The 16,466-nt window shown below is 39.3% G+C and overlaps 1 pseudogene; it reads right to left on the bottom strand.

Moving 5' to 3' along the window:
• Positions 1-2,696: 2,696 nt before the first annotated feature.
• Positions 2,697-3,962, bottom strand: LOC149146449 (vacuolar-sorting receptor 1 pseudogene; annotated as a pseudogene).
• Between the last annotated feature and the right edge of the window lie 12,504 nt (positions 3,963-16,466).

Raw genomic sequence — 16,466 nt, 5'->3', positions numbered from 1 at the left:
GTTCTGCTATAGAAAGCTTCTGAAAATAATGATCATGATTATGAAGACTATATGCCTGAATTTGACCTTCTAAACCTTCAATGTCTTTCTCAATGTCTTTGGCAAATTCATCCAAAAATTTCATCTTATCCTCTGCCTTGCAGTCAAATGATTTTAGATAAGAAGACAAGGACAAAGAAAAATTTTCAACTATTTCTTAATTAATATGATGATCGTTCCACTGTTTGAAACCTTGAATTGAAGGAGAGTTTGCCACCGCATCTGATCTATCCATCCATTCCTCCAAAAACATAAGCCAAAAGTCTTCAAATGACTTAATGGATTTGGTAGGAAAGCTTTCAATCCATTGTTTACATTTCCCTTGAAGTGAATCATAGAACAACATAATGCAAACATCCTCATGTTTAACTCTAAGAAGCTCAGTAAAATCACAGAAATCTGATATATGCTTCAAAGTTAAACTCAAATCTTCTCCATTGAATTTTGGACCATTCCTTAGAAAATATGCATCCTTGGGAAAATGATTTGGGAAACCATGAATTCCTGAAGAATCTATGCATGCATACCTTGAACTAAGAATGGTAGCATCTGGGTCCTTCATAACTCCAGTGGAATCACCATGAATCTATGAATTTCGAATTCTTCAACAATGGAGTCGCCAAGGTAGATTTGCAACCTCAAAAACCTTCTGAGCTCCTGCTACCTTCAAAAGTTCAGCTTCATAATTTCGGGAATGAGTAATCTTCAGGCTCCCGGCAGACGCACCAAAATGTTATCTCAAAATCAGACCCTGGAAGGCTGCGGACCAGGAAGACTTCAAGTAACTGTTTCAAACCAATCTTTTGACTAAGGCTTAGCCTCCTTAGCCTGAGAGGGCTCTCTCAAAGGGTTATTGATTTTGACTATTAATAAGATGGCTAACTCTTGTGGAATAACATTAACAAATATGAAGGCTGGACAAACATTAAACTAATTTCCATTGGGCCTATGGAGTCAATCATACTTCAGTAAATAATGAGACTGCCTTTTCATAGAAGTCAGGGCATTTAGCATTTAGATGTTCAGAACACAAATCATACAAAACCACAGTTCATACATGCATACAGGAAGTCAGAGCATGATCAATGAATTCTGAGTGATTACACATATATGCAACTGTAAAAGACATTAAGGAAGGAATAAAACACACATTCTAAACATGGAAATCCCTCATGAATCCTGAGAAGAAAAACAGTCAACTGATATTACTGAATTCTGTCTTTACATAAGCCAAAACAGTACTCTGTTTTATAAAATATCCAACCCTCATTACATAGATGTTCCAGCTATATATAGAATCCTTATTCTAACTACTTCAAGCTTCCTCCTCCAGCATGAGGGAACTCGATAACTGCCTCTAATGACACCTATTAGCTATTGAACTAACTAATAAATACAATAAGGAACTGACTGTAGTGTTTAAGAGTTCTAAATTAACTATGACTCTAACTCCATTTTGCATGCATAATGACTTCTTCTTATTCTCTGACACCTGGTCCTGTTTCGACTTGGCTGAGCTGGATGTTTAATACTCCATAGTGATCTTGAACGCTGAACCTTTCAATTGCTCAGAAGTATTAGGAGATTTCCCTTACTTCTCGGCTCCAGTTTTCCTCAAAATCCTCGAATGTACCAAGCATGTTTCTAGCTTTTAATAACCCAAAACATGGAACACTGCCACTTTCTTGATGTGCTGTGAGCTTCATCGATGGACATGTGTGCAGGCAAAAGTTCCTTGCATTCATATCATTTGATACCTCTTGAACGGTGATAAAGGGACTTTATGACAAAATCCAAAATTAGATTTAAATCTTCAACCTTTTTAGGCATCCACCTGTCTTGACTTGATTGAGTGCTGGCAGCTCCAGATGATGTTCTTGCATACACTTTTGGCGTTTCCCTTTCAAAATTCCCGCTCATAATACAAAACTGTCTATCTGTGTTAAAATCATCACCTACAGCAGTTTCGTAGCGCGCTACGAAACTGCTGTGTAATTTCAAACAGCTTGCTTTTTAGTGCTTAACGGACCAAGTAGTGGTAGCTGTGATATTACTAATGAAACAACTATACGACTATGAACATGAGGCCAAAATGCTGCTACACTCTCACACTCCTAATTATACACATTGATAACCTGATGTCGATACACAAAGTATGTAAATCCAAAAATATGACTATGAAAGGCAGAAGTATTGGTGTGGTCGCTGCATACACCAGTCCAAGCAAAAAGTATAGTTGAAGTTGAGGAAGTGGTTCTGGGAAACCGACACTGCCAGGATCCATGGCATTCTCCCTACCAATCTCAGTCTTCATCAAAAACATGTTCTTCAGATAAAAATGATTAATGGCTTCAATCAGAGAATTTCACCAGCAATGCAAGCCCATCCATCAACCATGATATAAGTGATGAAAAAGGTAGCTTTCATTGGTATTGAAACTCCAATAGTCTTTGGTATCTTGGTAGAAATCCTTGAAGAAATGACTTGATAATTTTCACCTCTATTATTGGTTTCAGGAAGGGAGCAACCTTCTCAATTCCATCAAGGTTGGCCAATGACTTCATTACTGTAGCTACTTTAAGTACATTCTGTGTTAACATTTGTTAGCCTTTCTGGAATAGCATTGCCATGACTGCTGGAACACCTGTTTAAAAATTTCACAAGATTCTTCCCACTGCTCGACAGAGATGCAGCCGCACCTGAACAGCAACTGTAGAATGTGTGACATTACTCTCTTCAACATCCATGTCACCTTTATTCCATGTGATTTCTTCAAAATCTTCACATATTGCCTTTATAGTAGCAATTTTGTCCAATTTCCCTCTATACTGTCTGTTGTTTATCACAAGAGTGGGCAATATTGTTACATCGCCTCGAGAATCATGTCCAACCTGTGCATCTTGTTCTGCTTTCAACGCACTGTTCTCAGCATCTGCTTCTGGATCTCCCATACATTCATCTATTTTCTTACTATCCAGACCCAAAGATGTTATCACTTCCTCTGCACATTCTTTGTTGTATTTCTTTTCTTTCATTGGACATCTAATTTGGAAATCAGTTACATAGTCCCACCAGACCCATGACTTTTTACTTTCAGTTGCAACTTTGAAAACACATAGTTGCCTCAGATTTTCAATTACCACATCTTTGCCATCATAACCTTTATTAAAATCGTGCTCTGGATCAGGAGCACAGTACCTGCCATGATTGATACATTGAGATTTACACTGCTTGCTCAAAACAAAGGCTTGGGGGCAGTACCATGTTATGTAGTGAGGAGTAAATAGAGTATAGCCCCCTTTCTCAAGCATCTGAGCAGCTCCTTTATAACTCTTCACAAATTCAATTTGACTGTCACATTTTGGCCCACATTCATCATTGCTGTTCGTCCAAAATTCATACTCTACACGGTCATCTGGGTGTGGAAGTGACTCCCTCCAATCCAGATTAATATTTACCATCTCCCCACTACTTAGAGCTTTCTTCAACTTATCACCAAAGTTTTTCTCAATAAGGGCAGAGGGAATGGTAATCTTCTGCAAATACTCAACTTCTGTGTTGTCTTCTTCAGGTGAATCCATGGTTATAAGAGATTCAACTTTATTGTCTGTAACTAAGACTGCTGCTGCTCCTGCATTCTGTGCATTCCAAACCTTTAAAGCAAAGTAAAAATCTCCGCGATCAACGGGTAAAAAGGTAGGAAGTCGTCCGGGACGAGATTCGTAGGGTCTAATAGAATCAGGAGGTTTACATCCATTCTGATTTTCTTTGGGATAAATCACTGCTCCCAGCAGTGTTCCGCCATACTGCGGGACGCCAAAGTTCCCTATGGCGCTATCATAATTTCCCTTCAAATTTTCCGGAGAAATTACTCTCAGACTGTTCTTCTCCATTACAAATTTGGACATCGCCCGCATTGGCACTCTATACAACACAAGTAACACTGCCAAAAATAGGACAAGTCCCCCTGACATCCCCATTCTTACAGGAACTAAAGTTTGCAGTGCAAGTAAGGTGAATCGATCTCAAAACCCTCTGCTTTCTCTGTTTCGGGTTCTTGCCGGAGATGCGAAAATTACATGCTGGAAGAGCTGTCGTGACTGAATTATTGAGTATTCCCCAATTTTCGATCTTCGTCTGAACTCTGTTCGGATTTCATCTCTGAGAGACGTGCACACGCCCAGCGTTTTCTGCTGTTGAATTAGTTGATATCTCTGCTCCTTATTCGTTGCTTTGTCTTTAGCAGATACAGTCACAATACCGTTTGCATCAATGTGCTGGTGGAATGACAACAAGCTCAAACTCGCCAAGCAGCTTATTATCTGAAGCCATTTCCCGCTCACCTTGCAATACTCTCACTCCTACCTGTGTTTGACCATCTGCAGCAGTTGAAAACACCTGACTTTTCTTTGTTGGAGTTGTGGTGTTTCTATTGATAAGCCGTGTAAATAGACCACCAAGAGTTTCAATTCCCCATGACAGAGGAGTAACATCAAGAAGAAGTAACTCTTTCACATCACCACGAAGTATACCACCCTGAATGGCAGCACCCATGGCAACGACCTCATCGGGGTTCACACCTTTACCACGGCATTTCTCCAACCTCTACCATAAACAAGAATAGCATTTTCCTTGTTATAAGTAGTAAAATCACTTCCTCTTCCAGTTTCTCTGTACTTGGCACCTCCATGGAGAAGATTCTGACCAAAATAATGAGTTCTTGTTCCAAGGGAAAATGTAAAAAACACAGAGCATAATTGCGGTTGCATTATCACGAAATTCACAACAGCCTTCAGAAATCCCTGTTCTAAGATGAACCCCATGATCATTGGCACAGCAGTAAATACACCATTTTGGAACAGGAACTGTGAATTGAGAGCTGCCTCCAGAGCTATGCTATCCAAAGAACGAGCTTTGTCGGTGATTGCAATATCCAAACCAGACAGGGCCAGGTATGCTTCAAACAGAGCAATTTGATTAAGTCCCACATCTCGTCCTTTTCCAACCTGAATGTACTCATGATGAGTGATATTTCCCTTCAGATTCAGAAGTGATGACAAGCATACACGTAGGAGCTTGAGAGCATGCCTCCTGTAAATACATCCACCCCAGAGCTATTTTGCATGACAGTTGTTATGGATTCAAACAAATCCCCAATTTTGTAGCGCAGCCTAAAACATGTTGCGCTGCGAAATTACAAAAAGGCTTTATGCGTTGCAGAAACACTTAAAAATTATTACATGAGCTACGAAATAACCTAAAGAGCTTTGTGAGCGGTTTTGAAATTTTGGCATTAGAATTTTCAGTGATAACAGACGGTAGAAAGTAGTCAAATGACTCCAATCAAAGGAAACGATCGAATTACTTGGTGGGGGTATCATATGATTGCCCCCATGCTCTACAGGAACCGAAGAAGGACTCTCTTGATCAGCGGGGATAGGAGGGTCGTTCTCGGACTCAAGAGAATCTGACAAGACAAGAAGAACATGAGCATGATGCTCTTCTGAAACCGATTGATCAATAGGTGATGAACCCAATTCAACACTCTCTCCGACCAATGGTTGGTCTGGAACGGGCTTAGCACAACCAGGTTCGGAGAGAGGAGGACAGTCAAGAGAAGAATCTAAGTCAAACTCTTTGTCAACGGGGAGAGGGTTTGAAGAGAGCCTCTGATAACCAACGGGAAGTTGAGGTGAAGAAGCTGTAAGACTTTCCAAAACAATGGAAGCTTTATCCATGAACGGACAAAGGTGAAGGGGATGGTTGCCTTCACACAGTCTACAGGGGAATCGAATCTTCCCTTTCTTCTTACCGCTGCTAGTTGAGAGGGTAGCATCATCATGAGCTTCAGAGGATGACGAGGGACGAGCTGAATCATGAGACCATACTTCTAGAATCCTGGGAATGCCAGGACAATCACGAAGAATATGGTCACCCTTGCACAATTTACAAGGAAACTTAACCTTCCGCGGAGGAGCGCAGGTGGTTCAGCCTGAGATGTACTCGGAGCAATAGTTGCACAAGTGGCCTCGCGTTTATCAGACTTCTTCTTCTTCTTCTTCATCTTCTTCTTCTTTTTCTTAGTCTCCTGGTTATTAGATGTGGAACTTTCCTTAGGCGAAGTAGGAGATGAAGATGAAGAAAGAGGAGATGAAGGCGCAGGCTTAACCTTGGAATCATTGCGTCATGGTTCAGACAAAGGAGACGGTGGGACAAGAGTCATGACGCTTGAGACCACCGAGGTTGAAAACAACCAAACAGGCAGATTGATGTTTAACCGAGGCAAAGACAAAGTTTCCATGTACGCAGCACCGACATTTCCAAAAGAAGGAAATGGACAAGGGTTCCCATCTGGGGGAAGACCTTGGCTGGTAGACTCAGGGAATGTTTCCATCAGGAACGAGCCTAAAAAAAAATCGAACTGTAACAAAGAAATCTAACTGTTACCAAGAATATTTCGTGGGAAGTAAATTTTATGACACAGGAACAAAACTTGACCTTTTCATGTTTCAAGAGTCGAGAAAATGACAAAAAGTGACTCTATCTCTTTCAAAGTGCTCAGATGGACCTTTTCTTTTAAGGAGTTCGAAAAGGAACGAAAGTGACTAGTGTGGAGAACTAGGCAAAAGGTTTACCAAACAACCTATAAAACTGCATATACACCTTGGCGATCATATGAAAACCAAGGACTTTTCATATGACAGTCAATCTTCCTGAATGTTGTGTTCGATGCGTTATGGTTTGCAAGGTCGCAGACACGGCTTCCTATGGATGTAGGATGATAACCTAGTGGGGTCTCCCAACATATACTCGACGGTACTGGGAGCACAATTCCATACTAGACTTCTATTGAGTCACAGAAGGAGGAATCACCCAACCTTAAGTGAAAACAATAGTGACTAGGTTTAACGATGCCAGAGCACATCTCTAGCCTAGACCTCTAAATAATGTGCGTTATGTTCCAATGCATTGTTAAGTTTATTCAGTTCATTTTAGAGTTGACCTTGAATTAAGTTTCAGTTTTTAGGCCTTACCATATGTATATAAAAACCTAGGATGCAGCTAGAATGAGTAAAGCATCTTTTACTTCAATGAACACCTACGTACAGGAGGGAAGAGAGATCATTCCCAAACCAAGAAAAACCAAGATAAGCTAAGTGACACAATGCATAAACACATCAACCCTACAGTGCATGGATACTACTGATGACAGATTTTACCATTTGCTTTCCAATATGCAAACTTGAAATGAAAATACACTTTCACTTTTGTATACTCAATGAATGCAGTCTTTTGATTTTGATTATTTTGAATTTAAAAGAAACAAACAAGCAAGTGTGAAAACCATTCGATCCAAAAAATTGTGATCTATGTTCGATAGTGAAAAGGAATCGAATCAATACCAAAGATTGGTTCAATAATTGTCACTAAAAATCAACCAGAAATTAACAAGCAATGAAGAGGGCTCAAACAAATCGATAAGAAGGTTGTAGATGAACCTTAGGAAAACAAGCAACCAAGTCAAGTAATCCAAGAATTTTAAAGAACAAACTAGGTCACAAATCCAAAAATGCAAGATTCATTCAATAAAACCAAAGAGAGAGTACCTTAACCATAAGCAATCAAAAACAAGCTAACGGGCAAGAGAAAGATAACAGGGGATCAATAGGACTGGTGAATTCAGGAGGAAAAATTGAAAGAAACAACTCTACAGGAATCGCCGCGAGCATAACACTAGCAACTAGGGACGATCAGCCACTAGCTGTAGCAATAGAGCGATGTCATCGCGAGATTACACGTCTCTTCCGCGATAGGCCAATTTTAGCAGTCGTCGCGACTGTACGATAGGATTCAGCGATGCACAGAACTTTACAATAGAGACAAAGCAACGTCAGTGCAACTGTTAAACTATTTTCAACGACTATCTTAAAAACAATGAAATATGAACAAGAAACTCCCAAACAAAAACCAATCAATCCTACAGATAATAAAGGGATTTCCCAAATTGACCCACGTAACCCAAAATACTAATAGTTTATCCCCAAATTTCAAGAGACACTAAATCAAAACCAAAACAAGAGCAAACAAGAGAATAAACATGCAAAGGACTCCCCTGCAAACTCGCCAACTTGTGATGCAGGAAAGTGTTCCCTCTGCAAACAGAGGCAACCCCTCTAGCCCTAGAGTGGGTCTAGTCACAGCAAGGTCAAAACAACAATTAATTCCCTTAAATAGTCATTGTTGGCGGCCTAACTCAAACTGGTGGTCGATGAAGTTCTGTTGTGATGCTCCAACTTCCGTTTCCTTCTCCTTAATGAGCGATCAACTTGAAACACCACAAAGAAACAACAGAGCACGTAGCCGAGAAACAACAATGATCTATTTACTCATAAAGTCAAGAAGTCATGAGCTATCAAGTAAATTACATACAAGACATAGGAAATCATCATTGATTGTATGAATAATAAACAAGAGCAAAGCTTACAACCAAGTCTTGACGACACAAGCCTTCTCAGAGGGTCCAACCAGTGTGTTTCTCCAAGCATTCACTCTCAAATATGGGTCTCCCAAATAGCAATATATCTCTCTCTTATTCACAAGCTTTAACACAAGGTTAAGGGTACTCCAAACCTTCTTGCAAACTATATAGCAATCCCACACTTGTCACACTCACACCAAAACTATCTACCAAAATCAAAAGCAACAACAACATTGTACAACCAAAAGAACTACCAGATGATAGCAATGGTGAGTGATTTTATAGGAGAAGGAGTCTCCATGAAATGAGGGAGAGGGAGCTTATCCTCAGGGCAAGAAGCACAAAAGACAGAACTACCATGCCAGAGGGAGAAGGGCGACCCAAACTGACCCAACAACCAGGTCTAGAGATATCCAGAAGGCTGAATGTTGGAATGAATTCGCCCAATCTGGATCATCGTTGGTCGTTAACTAAGCTTTGGTGCCAACATCACTAGGAAGCAATGTATGCAGACAAACCGTCGCTAAAGATAGCTAATTGCCTTGTGCCAGGGCTTGAAATCTGATTGTCGCTAGAAACAGGTGTACTCCCGCGATGGGGTCATGACAGGACTGCTTATGACAGGGGTCTGTCGCGTATATTAAGTGTATTATCGTGACGAGGTCGAAAACTTAGAGAAAAAATGGTCAATTGGCAACATAAGAGAGCATTTGTTCAATATGAGCATGTTTTACTGGACACATGACACAGTAGAAGGACTGGGGTGAAGGCAATGACAAATTACTATGTGACAACCATACCTCATTGTGAAAATTTTCTGAATACATGTCGGTGTTGCAGTTTTTGCACTATCCCTTCATAAACAATTTTTCAATTTGTCCTTCCAATAATCTGATCTAATTTCTCCCAAAGTAGATTTTCTTCTATCTCTTTCAAAAATCAATTTATCAATCACCAATTTCAAAATCAAATATAAATTTCTTTTTACCTCAATCAGATTCAGATCTGATTCATCTCTTCGCTTCTGTCGTGCTACTCTGGTTTCCTGAAAATTCTTCATGTTCTGTCCTTTTCAAAGAAACCTCTTCAAAATTTGTTCTCTGTCCACAACGTTAATTATGAAATAAAATAATTCAATAAGTTCTGAATTATCTTCAAAAGACAAACTCACTCTGATTTTCTCCCAAAAAATCTTTTTTCTTCTCTGATACCAAAATGATGCCAGCCTAAGCTGACAATACCCACAGTATGCATATAAAATACATAATCTCGTTTATTCCTAGAATTTCATTTATCCTGCCTAGTCAAACCTTCACTAGTTAAGGTTTAAGACCCCGTAATAAATTCTCATGCGGAAACGTTTCAAAAACTAATCAATGGTCTAAACCTTAATTAATCACTCCAGCGGAAACTTTACTCAATCCTCATAAACTATGATTAATTCTTAAACCCGCACATGTTAACCATACCCTCTTACTCTGGTCTCAACACTAATCGTACCATGGTTAATTGCCCTTAATCCTCTTTATTATAGAAATATACATAAATCGCTTTTAACTCTACCTTTCCACTTTTTCCATGGCTTTGGCACATTTCCCGAGGCTCACCTAAAAATGACGCAAGATGACACAGGATTGAATAGCAATTGAACAACACTGATTGAACTGTAATTGAACAACACCGATTGAACTGTAATTGAACAACACCGATTGAATAGCACTAATTGAATAGCAATTGAACAGCACTTGCAATTGAACAGCAGTTGACCAGCACCCGATTGAACATCAATTGAACAACGCCCGATTGAACAGCAGTTGAACAGTAATTACTCCCACATTGACTTCCCACGTTGACTTTCCACACAACTCTTGTCAGATTAATTCTCCATCGTTTGATCAAGACACACTTGATCCAACACCCAGTGGTGATATCACATGGACTACTTGCACGACATTTAATTACCCGATCATCTTACATTGCATGTCGCAATTTCTTCTGCCTAGGGTTCATTCACTCATGAATTATGCAATGTGATATTAATCCAACGATCAGCATAGCAATGATCCAACGGTCTGTGGCCCTTCAACTAACACACTGGTTAAATAATGGTTAAACCCCGCAGTTGACTGTGACGTCAGCAGTTGAAAACACGATCGACGACCAAGGTTTAATACAGCGCTTTAACCATGATCAAAACATTCATCCTCTCCTATCCCCGCACTTACTGATAACTTGATTTCATCGCCAGCTCACCATTCTAGAACGTCTTGTTATCAAGTTCAATTCTGCCAACTCATTTCTTCGCTTAGGAACAATGCACCGAGACTTCTTTGATTACTCCGCCTGCAACTTATACCTCAGTTTATTTAACACCACTTTGAACTGGAATACATAATACACTTTGTATTATTTCCCTTCCTTCAGATTTCGTAATTACTTGACCTGTACATACATCTATTAAATCCGACTAGAATCACACAGATTCTACCCAGACGATAAGTCTTTTGTCACTCAAAAAGACTTTCAGAAATTCAACTTGAATTCATTCATCATGGTTTATCACACAGAACCATAAATTCCCAATTACGGATCACTCAACACATAAAAGGAATGACACACACAGTCACAATGAATTCAATTTCCTCATTCATTAACAAATGTATAGATACAAATAAAACTTTGTTTTTACAATCTAGCTTTGGCCTGATCTGCCTTTACATGATCTGTATCAGCAGCCCTTTTTCATTTCAATGCCCGTAGGCTCACAATCCAAACCTCCTATCTATTTTCTATCTCTCTCACTAACTCTCCAACTCTCTCTTTTAAGCCTTCGAGGTTTACATTTATACAAAAGGACTCTGTTTCCAATTTTGATTCAAATACTTAATCTTCTCAACTAAATCCTAAGAATCCTCTAAGTCCTCAATTAGTTCCTGTTATCACTCAGGTTGTTCCTAAAAGTTGTAAGAAAGGGAATACGGCCGAGGTAACCACAGACCAATCTTTTAGATACAGATTCTAGCCAATCTGCATCCAAAGAGGGCTCTCTCTTTATGATTTAGCTTTGTTTTAAAAGGTTTTTAGGCTAATTATGAGGTACAAGGGTTTTTTGTTTTGAGTTTGGGTGGTGAGATTCAATAGAACAGTGAGGCAAAACTGAAGAGTTCAGTCCATTGGGCATGATGGAGTCAAAAAGGAGAATGGCTTCCTGGATTTGGTTTCTTAACAGAGGATGGCATCACAGAGCAAGGTAGTCAAACAATGGAACAATTAAAGGCTGGAATCAGATGGAATGGACTCAAATGGGTGAAGGGCAGTTAAGAATCCTTCATCATATTGAAAGAGGGAAAGTGAAAGCTTACCGACAAAGAGCAATTAAGAATTCTTTATCAAATAATCAACATGAGAGAATCAGGGGAAACAGGAGCAATTAAGAATTCACTATTTATTCTAATTCTGAAGAAAACACAGAGAATAGTAAAGACTGAAAACAGAGTGTAGCTAAGAAAATTCTGGATTAATCTTTTTCTCTACTATTCAAATCATGAAACACAGATGATATAACAAACAGGAAATTATAAACACAAGGTAGAAAGTACTCATTGATCCATGGGTTGATTCAAGAATTCTGTGACAGGTCTTCTACATCAATTCTTCTTCCAGTAAACCAGACAACAGTTTGATCCCAACAAGTTTTTATTCCAAAGTTCAGTATTACAGCAAAGTCTAGTGAAATCTACACATAACCAACCTCTTTAAAACTCTGATGAAGAGGGTATTTATAGAATTAAATATGTACAACAGGTATCTCATAAAATCTCTGAGATAATATCTAAGTTTAACCTAAAGTGATATACAAGCAAAGTAAAAACAGCTAACTTATGTTGTGCTGGAAACTGGCTCTTTAGGGTTCGACCTGCAGCTGTCTGAAGTAGCTGCGCGCCGACTCTCTGTCTTAACTGATGCATTAATTTTGATCTGCTTTCCTTAGTCAGCTCGGATACTCTTTATTACTGATTTGATTTGCCTTTAATTCTCCACTAATACTCTTTATGGCTCCCCTGATACTCTTTGACTTTAATCATCTTCTTTAATGCTGAATCGATTTCTGCCCACCGCTGCTTGCTAAGGTGTCTTCTCACCACCTTTCCTCTGCAACTGATGTCTCTGCGGGTTTTCACTGGCTGGAGTAGCAAAAAATCCCCGTTTATCCTTGTTTCTCTCTGCTTCTGCGAGCTTGGAAGTCCATATGTTTGTTTTCAACTGTGCTTGAAGGAAGGAAACTGTAACTAGCAGCTTCGCTGAGGCCGTGAGCTCATTGATGGAGCCTTTGTGGACTGCAGGCGGTCGAAAACCTGATCTGATTCAGTTGCTCATTGTGCCCGGAACACAATTTTGCAGCGGAAAAAACATCAAAAATGACCTTTTAACCCTTTATTGAACAAAATGATTTTTTGGCAGGAAAATTTGACTTTTCAGACGGGTGGCGTCAGAATGATGTCAGCGGGGGGTACGGAATAGACGACGTGGTGGGTGACGTGGCAGTACGGATGGTGACATGGCTGGGTGACGTCAGCAGGGGACAATTGACATCAGCGGGAGGGCGGTAAATGGTTTTGCCCGCATCGCTTTCGGTCTTGGGCAGTTTCGGGTGGAGGGGCAGCAATCAATGCAGGAGCACGTTGCATGTCCTGGGTATGGCGCAAAAGCCACCAGTTCCTCGCGACTTAACTTTCAGCAATGGCGGGGGTCACGAAATGAACGTGGATTTTTCGATGTGGAGCCGTTAATCGGACGGAGGGCGCTGAATGGAGATGGAGGGGAGTTAACGTGCGGGATCGGTAATAAAAAGCGTTTTTTTAATGCATCGGGGCGGGTTGTTGATTGGTTGCGGGATGATTAGGTTGTTAATTAACCGGATGTTAATTTAACCTTTGAGCGCGCGGCGGGAAGGCTATTAAGGGTTCCAAATGAACCTTTAATCCCTGCTTAATTAATGTTATGATTATAGTTTAACCGGGGGCGAGGATATTAAAATATGGGGATTATATTATATATAATATGGGATATGGGTATTGATTTACATGGGATTTATAAAAATAAAGTTAATAAGTTAATATGAATTTTGTGAAAGTGGAAAGCGCTAAGCATATTTTTTTGGAATTTTTACATAAATACTTAGGCCAAAAGGGAAGAAAAGGGGTTTTTACAAGGAATATGGTCGACTTCCTAAGTAAAGTAGGAATTCACTTAGGCAATGAATGAAACGGAATGAGTGGCTTAGTGATATTAAACAGATCTTAATATCACTGGGGGAAATTAGTAAATGATTTGGGGAAGAATATGAATGGGAGATTAGACATGCCTCGCTTGAGCTGGATCAAAACATTTGCCATGGTACTTGTGATAACAGTAAGATAAACATTTTGAGAGACAAAATTTATCACAAGTCTCATTCTACAACACCAAAACTGCCTACCCTGCCTATTTTGCCTAACATTTTTTCTTCTTTATTTTGGGTGCACTTACACTGGCAAACCCTTTTCAATCTTCTTTTCTTTACATGGTAAGCCTACCTAACTCTGCACTTATTTCTTCCAAGGGCTCAGATTAAATAATTGAGCTCCTTTGCTTCTCTACCTATCTACTCATCTGCCAAGATTAAACAGTTTGGACAAATTTTATTCTTTATCTCTAAAACATGAAATTCAAACATGAACTGGCCAAGATTAAGTTGTTTGGCCATTCATCAATTGTGGCATGAAGTTAACAAGCTGCACACAATGTTTTTTTGGAAAAATGAAATAGTAGTGGCATTTGGACTTGCACACTTTCCTGGTCTCTTTTGTTTGGGCTTCATTTCTTTCCATTTTTTCTTTTGACCATTTTTTTTCACCCTTTGATTTTTCTTTTAGGGTATACCCTCTTTACATTTTTTTTTTTTTTTCATAATATGGAAACCTTTATAGCAAGGAAAGGATGAACATATTACAGAGCTCAACCAGTCAATCATGAAATATGACACCTATAACTATAGGAGTATAACACTAGCTCCACTTGGGGATGGCTTTCCCTGGTGGAAAGTCAAGAACAGCAGGTCAGATGGCCTTATGAATACCTTTTACTGTGCTCTGAAATTTTCCTTTTCTGAATGTAGAAACTGTACAAAAGGATGCTGTGAAATATATACACTACTACCGAGCTGATTCAAACAACTGTACATGTGTTCTGGATGGTCTGCTTGGATTATTTGATCTTATGCTTTCTGCTCCCAAGTCTTCTTCTGTAATCTCTGATAAACTAAAATGAGGCAAAACAGATTGGGAAAGTTCATTGATTTCTGAATCTTCTGCACTTTTCCTCCTCATTCTCATTGCTGATATGAACAAGCTGATTGCTTCTTTCAAGCTGTCTGAACCTGAATTTCCCTATATACATGTTAGAGTCAGAAAATATCAAAAAACTAGATCAAAATAATGTTTCAGCATTCGACCATTCACGGGTCCTTCTTCTGTTTCTGTACCATCCATGCTCTTCAGAAAGTATGTATTGTTCCCTTGCAATGCCTGAATGATATATGGCCCTCTCCACAGGAAGTCAAACTTCCCATGCTTTCCTTTGTCTTCTCTCCTGGAATCCCACTTTAGAATTTTGTCTCCAATGTAGAAATCTTCTGCTTTGGTCCTTTTATCAAATATTCTCTTAATTTTTTCTTGTAAGACTTGAGATCTTTGGTGCACTTCTTCTCTGGTTTGTTGTAAATGGATGGTCTGATTTATTCTTCTTTGAATGGCATTGGGTTCCACTTGAGCTTCTTGCAGCAATTTTATCACAGGAATTCCTAAAGATGAAGGAAATACAGCCTCCATGCCATAAACTAGCTCATAAGGGCTAGTTCCAGTTGATCTTTTTGTAGTAAGTATGTCTGCCCATAGTGCATTTGTAAGCTTCTTGTGCCAGTTTTTCTTGTTCTCCTCCAACAGTTTCTTAATAATATTGATTAGGCTTTTATTGGAAGACTCAGCTAGACCATTACCTTGAGGATAATATGTTGTGGAATGGCCTAAAGTGATATGGTATTTGCTGCAAAAATTTATCAGTTTCTTGGATTTGAAGGCAGTAGCATTGTCAATTATGATCTTTTCAGGACAACCAAATCTGGACAAGATGTTGGTCTCTAGGAATCATATGATGACTGTATCATTGGCTTGTCTAACAGGGATGGCTTCTATCCATTTGGTGAAATAGTTTGTGGCAGTAAGAATCCACTTGTGTTGGCCAGAAGAGGGGGATGGATTTCTCCAATGAAGTCTAAACCCCATTGTTGAAATGGTTTTTCAGTGGAAATTGATCTCAATGGCAAGGGCAACATTTTTCTTTTACCTTCAAAAATTTGGCATTTGTGGCAAGCAGTGACAAACTTTTTTACATCAGCGAACAAGGTTAGCTAGTGAAATCTAGCCCTTAGGATTTTATCTACAGTTGATTTCCAGTAGAGGTTTCCACCACAGTCACCTGCATGAAATTCTTTGAGAACTTTGTCACCTTCTTCCTTTATCAAACAATTCAATAAAATACATTCATGATTCTTCCAAAAAATAGCACCATCTACAATACAAAATTTTGAAGCTTTCATCTTTAAAACCTTTTCTTTGTTCTGGATAATCTTGTAGGAGCCTACACGTTTAATAATACATGACCTATATCAGCATACCAAGGTGATTCTAAGAAGGCATGGCTGATTTGGGGAGTCACCATCTCTTGTTCGTTATCCAGTTCATTAATGTCTAGGGCTTGAAATTTTGTTTCAGTCATGAGTTTAGCCAATCCCTATCCTTTTATCAGCTTTGTAGGTTTTATTTCAATGTCATACTCCAATATTCTAGCAATCCATTTACCTCATTTTCCTTCAATCCCATCCTGAGTCAAGATGTCTTTGACAACAGCA

Source organism: Pinus tabuliformis, chromosome X, assembly GCF_031772625.1.
Source record: "Pinus tabuliformis cultivar Carrire ecotype Pingquan chromosome X, CPIR1, whole genome shotgun sequence".
Taxonomy (NCBI): Eukaryota; Viridiplantae; Streptophyta; class Pinopsida; order Pinales; family Pinaceae; genus Pinus; species Pinus tabuliformis.
The sequence above is the reverse complement of the archived record's forward strand: the minus strand, read 5'-3'. Positions and strand labels throughout refer to the sequence as shown.